Raw genomic sequence first — 6000 nt, forward strand, 5'->3', positions numbered from 1 at the left:
AATGTGCCAATATTGTGTTTACCGCTAGTGTCTGTTGCCACCAAGTGAGAAAAAAATCAATTAATGCTGCTTTAATTAAGAGTTACAGTACCCCAATGTAGAAATTATTTTTACAAGTAAAAGTCCTGCACTCAGATTTTTATTTAAAGCACCACTAACCAATGATTTTAATGTCAAAATGACTATCACTTGCTTGTCTGAACCCACAGAGAATTTTCCCCCAATTAAATTCTAATCTGCTCTGTTTCCAGCCACAGCAGGCAGCTGTTATCAGCTAAAAAACTATGTAAGGTAATATGATGTCATGTTATGCTTTTAGCTTGTTTTGCTTCCCCCAAGTCTCCAAAAAATATCACTTAACGCTGCTTTTGGTCAAACCAGCACAAACTATCTAAAATAAAACATAATGCAGTTGAATGCATGTTGTCAATGTTATAGTATTGTAATAGTTATTATTTGTGATGCATGTACTGTATGTATAAACAGCATTTTAATGTTCTAACTGGTCATTAATGATCATTATAGGTTTTTAAATTCTGCAAAGTGACTGTAGCTGTCAGATAAATGTAGTGGGATAAAGAGTACAATTTTAATTTTGAAATGTAGTGGAGAATACTTTAAGTAATATCCAAGTACCTAAGAATTGTACTAAAGCACAATACTTTAGTAAATGTAATTTGTAACTTTTCACCACTGACAACATATAGCTATAGTCTTCCCAATTAAGCAGTGTTTGTTGATGTAACAGTAGGAAAAAGGTTACTCAGCCACAACCATAAGCCTCCCCATAAGCCTCTACAATGATGCCATAGTCATGAAGTCTGGTGTTAAAATGTAATTGCAGAAATTGTTTTAATTTTGTGCCTTTAAAGGTGCAGTGTGTAGGATTTAGTGGCATCTAGTGGTTCAATTTAATCAAAGAGGACATTGTCACACAAATCAAATGCATACACTGTACATTGCAACCAATAAGATTGTTTCAGTGCTGTGTGTCACGTTCTTTAAGTCTGACATCGCATTGAAATGACTGGTCCAAAGCATTTCCATTCTGAGTAAAGGCAATCGAGGTGCTCCCAAAGTTTATTTAGGCTATTGTAGGCTATGAATGACATTTTCACATCAGCATGACATGTTGAAAATTTGCAAAGGAAAAATATGGATTTGGGATATTGTTCGTTTACAACAAAAGGACAATGTTAACGTTCCTATTGCCTGCTTGCTGTTACTCAGCAGCAGAAGTGTTACTGTCCTGTAAACTCGCATTGGGTAATTGAACAAAAAAGCTTATATCTAATCCCACAAGCACTAGTTAGCTGCTTTGTGTTTGGAATTATACTGCCACCCTGTGGTGCATGCAAGCTATAGTTACTCTGCAAAAGTTCTCTTGTCTATCTACCGCTACACACACACACACACACTAACACACACTAACTTTTTGGCCCCCGCACTTCTGAAATGAATCCAACGCCCCTGCTCCGCACAAAGCTAGTCCTGAGGATAATTCCGGTGTGAACTCATCTGAGAGGACAACCAGGCCAGACAGAAGTGAATTACCTGAGAATTTGAAAGGATTCCAACTAGTACTTAACTTAAAGATGTCATCAGTCTGACAACAAACCCAGTCTGCCGTTCAGATCTCCTATTAGCCTGTGTCATTAAACCAACATCATAAACCCTCCTAAGTATAGTTTCCCGTAACTGGAATATTTTGGCTTTATAAAATGGTGCCCCTGCTGATGTGGTACATAATACATTCATTTCAGTTTTTTACCAAGTCATTACCTTTATTTATGATGAGGCAGCTAGTTTATGATATGAGGTACATCTTTAAAGGCTTGGAAAAGTTTGGGAAAAGTCTCACAGCCATAAAAGGAAAAACTGTAAAAATGTTTTATTATGTGATACATTCATATCTCCATTTCTTAATTCAGAATGTACTGTCACACTTACTGTAAACCATGACTGCTCACCACAGAAAAAAGGAGCTGTAGTCATTATTTGAAGTCAAGTTAATTAATGGTTAGCTCCCTTTCACAAGTGAGCTAAGTGTTGGCAAATACAGGTAGCAACTGTAGCGAGTGTGTGTATTTGTGTGTGTGTGTGTGTGTGTTCACACTGAATTCAAGGTGAATGAGGCAACACAAGTGCAAATGAAGTAAAAAAAAAAAAAAAAAAAGAGGAGATGCAATCTTAACCCTGGGAGGTGTACACTGAAGCAAAGCAGTGCTCACACCCATTTTAACTTGAAAGAAATGTGAAGCTGTGACATGAAAGTCATAGGAGGAAAGTGGAACTACAATTCCAGGAGGGCAATCCCAGAAGCATGTGGTCTAAGAACTATGACAGATTACAAGCCTTATAAGATTACAAGATTACAAGACCTCCTGATGGGTAGACCCCAGGTGGTGAGGGTAGGTGGACACACCTCCTCTGTCCTCATCCTTAACACCGGAGCACCCCAGGGCTGCGTTTTGAGTCCCCTGCTGTAATCCCTGTACACATACGACTGTGTAGCCACTTTCGACTTCAACACCATCATCAAGTTTGTTGATGACACAGCTGTAGTGGCCCTGATGACAGATAACAATGAAAAGGCCTACCTGAAGGAAGAGGACCTAACCCGCTGGTGTCAGGACAACAACCTACTCCTGAACATCAGCAAGACTAAGGAGCTGATAGTGGACGTTGGGAAGAAGCAGGGAAGGAATTATGCCCCCCTTAATATCAATGGGTCCTCGGTGTAGAGGATGGAAAGGGTGGACAGCTTCAAGTACCTTAGTGTCTACCTCACCGAGGGCCTGACCTGGGTGCTGCATACTGACACAGTGGTGAGAAAGGCAAGGCAGAGCCTGTTCACTTCAGACGCTTAAGGAAATTCCGGGTATCCCCTCAAATACTGAGGAATTTCTACTCCTGCACCATCAAGAGCATCCTGACGGGGAACATCACTGCCTGGTACAGAAACAGCACCGACCCAGACTGCAAGGCCCTACAAAGTGTGGTTTGTTTTGCTGAACATTCAATAGGCAGTGCTCTACCCTGCCTAAAGAATATTCACACCAGGTGCTGCAAGAATCAGGCTAGGAGAATCATTAAGGATCTCATCCACCATGATAACAGCCTTTTCTCTCCGCTGTAGTCAGGAAGAAGGTACCGGATACCTTCAGGAAGAGCTTCTATCCTCAAGCCACTAGGATGCTATGACCCCTCCCCCCACCCCCTCATACACACATATTTATTACTATTCCTATCCTATTTAAACTCTTTTTAATCCACCGTTTGAAGGAACTGGTGGGATTACATTTCACTGTGTTTATACCTTATATAATTACATGTGACAAATAAACTTGATAGAATGTCAACTGAGATTCAGGATGGAGGACAAGTAGCTGTTTACAGCGCTGAGATATAAGACTACCTCTTTAGAGACAGAGTTAAAAAGCTAAAATAGTGACAGGAGAAAAAATTGCAAAAATATTGCATAATATTGAGTTCCAGGTAAGTTTTGAAAACATTTACCCACTATATGACTGCAATATCAGTTGTATGCCACAAACCCAGTTAGCATTCAGTGGCTTTCCAGCTAGCTACTGAGTGTTGGTTAAAGTGTTGACAGGGAATATGACTATGCACGAACCAAGTAGCTGAAATTGTAGCAGATGGCAAAATGAGACTTATTTTGTCTTAAAACGAGAAGAAACAGTGGGTAGCAAAAATTTCATGAACAAAGACAATTTCATTCCGTGTCAGAGATGACTGATGATGATGTCTATTCCAGAAACAAAGATGCTATAAAGCTTCACTCTGTTGACACACACAGATTTCATTCTAAATCCAAACACTAATGTTGTGCAACTAGGAAACTGGGCAACAGATGTCACAATTGAAATTTATCTTTTCTACCCCAGGGTGTTTGAAGAAACTCTGACAAACTCTCCCACCTCAGGACTGTGCTTTGAGAGGGCATCCAAAAAACGGGGTCCAGTGCAAGTGTGAAATGGGATAAGGGGTCTAATGAACAGCACCACACTCCACTCACTGCAATTTGTCACTGTCCCCCTCACTCCTCTGCAGCCTCAGTGTAGACTTTCATATTAGTTTCAAAGGAATCAAAGAGCACCGTCTTCTTCATTTTATTATCTTGAAATTGGATCAACTCAACATGAGCAGAGTAATTTGCAGTGTGTTTATACGGTGGCTGTCCCACATCTGTATCTATGAAAGGTCAAATTATTATTGAAATTACTTCAATTTCTTCAGAATGTTTGCTTTGTGTAACCTTCAACAGAGGATGTGAATCTGCAGGAAGCATTTCACAACAATGACACGGTGAAAATGATATGAAAACAGCTTAGGCAACTGCTTTCAATGAACATTAGAATGATATATCATTACCCTTTTCATGGAATAATGCAGATATTGACAATTGTTGACTACAGAAGTCACCTGAAACTTAATTTAGGTGCTAAATTTACAGTATTTTTTGTATGACCAAATCTTAAACCGAAGCTTAAAACATCTTCTTAACTATGTTTCATAGTGTTTATCATCTTCATTTTTAATTATGTATCATTCTGCAACATTTTTCATACGGCCATATGCTACTTCCCAATTATAACAATTATAACCAGGTAGTCAAAGCCACAGCAGTGACTATTTAGCGTCAATGATTTTGTGAAAATAAATAAAAGCAATTAACTAAGCTAAGTATTTTTTTGACATACAGAGTTTTACGGTTGACCCACTAATCATATTAATTAATCAATAATATTTGTAGTCTCTATGCCTGTAGTGTAACATATTGGCATCACTATTTGAAGGGGTGTGTGAGATAAGAAGTTGCCATTCCCCTCTGAACTCTCAGATTTCTGATTTCCATCAGCATGACTCTGCTATAAACAGTCCTATGTCTTGAGGATTAAACAGCTCTAAAACAACGCATTTGAAAAAATAATCTCAACATCTTCTTTGTGGAGTGCTGTTCAAAAATGAGATTTTAATGATACAACAGTGACATCTGTAGGTCAGCTATGGTATAGCATGTTAAGTGGCACACATACACTCCAATGCTTTTCACAGTGATATACTGCATGTATCATTATTTGCCTCTTTTTCTCACTCAAATCCCCAACGGTCAATTAATAATTTCAAAAATAAAGGTGCATACAACCAAAAATTTAATTTAAAAGAAAAAAATGAGGACAGTCTGGCTTTGTAATCAAAGGAATGAAGTGTTTGATGTAGAGCAAGTCATTATCTTTTAGGGGCTTTATTAAACTCCAACTTTAAGTATTTCCCTATTTCCTGTCAATACATATGAAAAGCAATAAAATAAGTCAACAAAAGCACTAAAAATCATATAAAAATCATAGGCAAGCAAGTGATTTATTTTATGACTTTTATTGGCCTGTTGAGCTGCCATTCTTGTCACTACTCACATTCAGCACATGGTCAAAAGTATGTAGACACATCCCTCCAATATATAATTGTTGAACCTCTCGTTCCAAAACCATGAGCATTATTCTGCTGCTATAACAGCCTCCACTCTTCTGATTTCAGGCTTTCCACTAGATTTTGGAAGCTGGCTGCTGGGATTTGGTCCCATTCAGCCACAAGAGCATTGGTGAGGTGCCACACTGATGATGGGTGATAAGGTCTGGCTCACAGCTGGTGCTCTAGTTCATCTCAAAGGTGTTGGATGGGGTTGAGGTCTTTCATACCAAATTCAGAAAAGCAGACATGCAATACACAGGGTGTCCACATACCTTTGGCCATATAGTACATATAGTGTATTTATCTGTCTCAACTGCAACAAAATGTGAAATGAAGTGATGAACCATATGTTAAGTCATATTGTACTGGCAGCATTATCAGGGAGTTAGATGTGGCTTTTAAAGAGGACATATGCACATTTCCAGGTCTATATTTACTATTTACTATTCTGGAGCTCTACTGGAATATCTTTACATCATTTATAGTTCAAAAAACCCCGTATTTATC

Source organism: Thunnus thynnus, chromosome 9 (genome assembly GCF_963924715.1).
Source record: "Thunnus thynnus chromosome 9, fThuThy2.1, whole genome shotgun sequence".
NCBI lineage: Eukaryota > Metazoa > Chordata > Actinopteri > Scombriformes > Scombridae > Thunnus > Thunnus thynnus.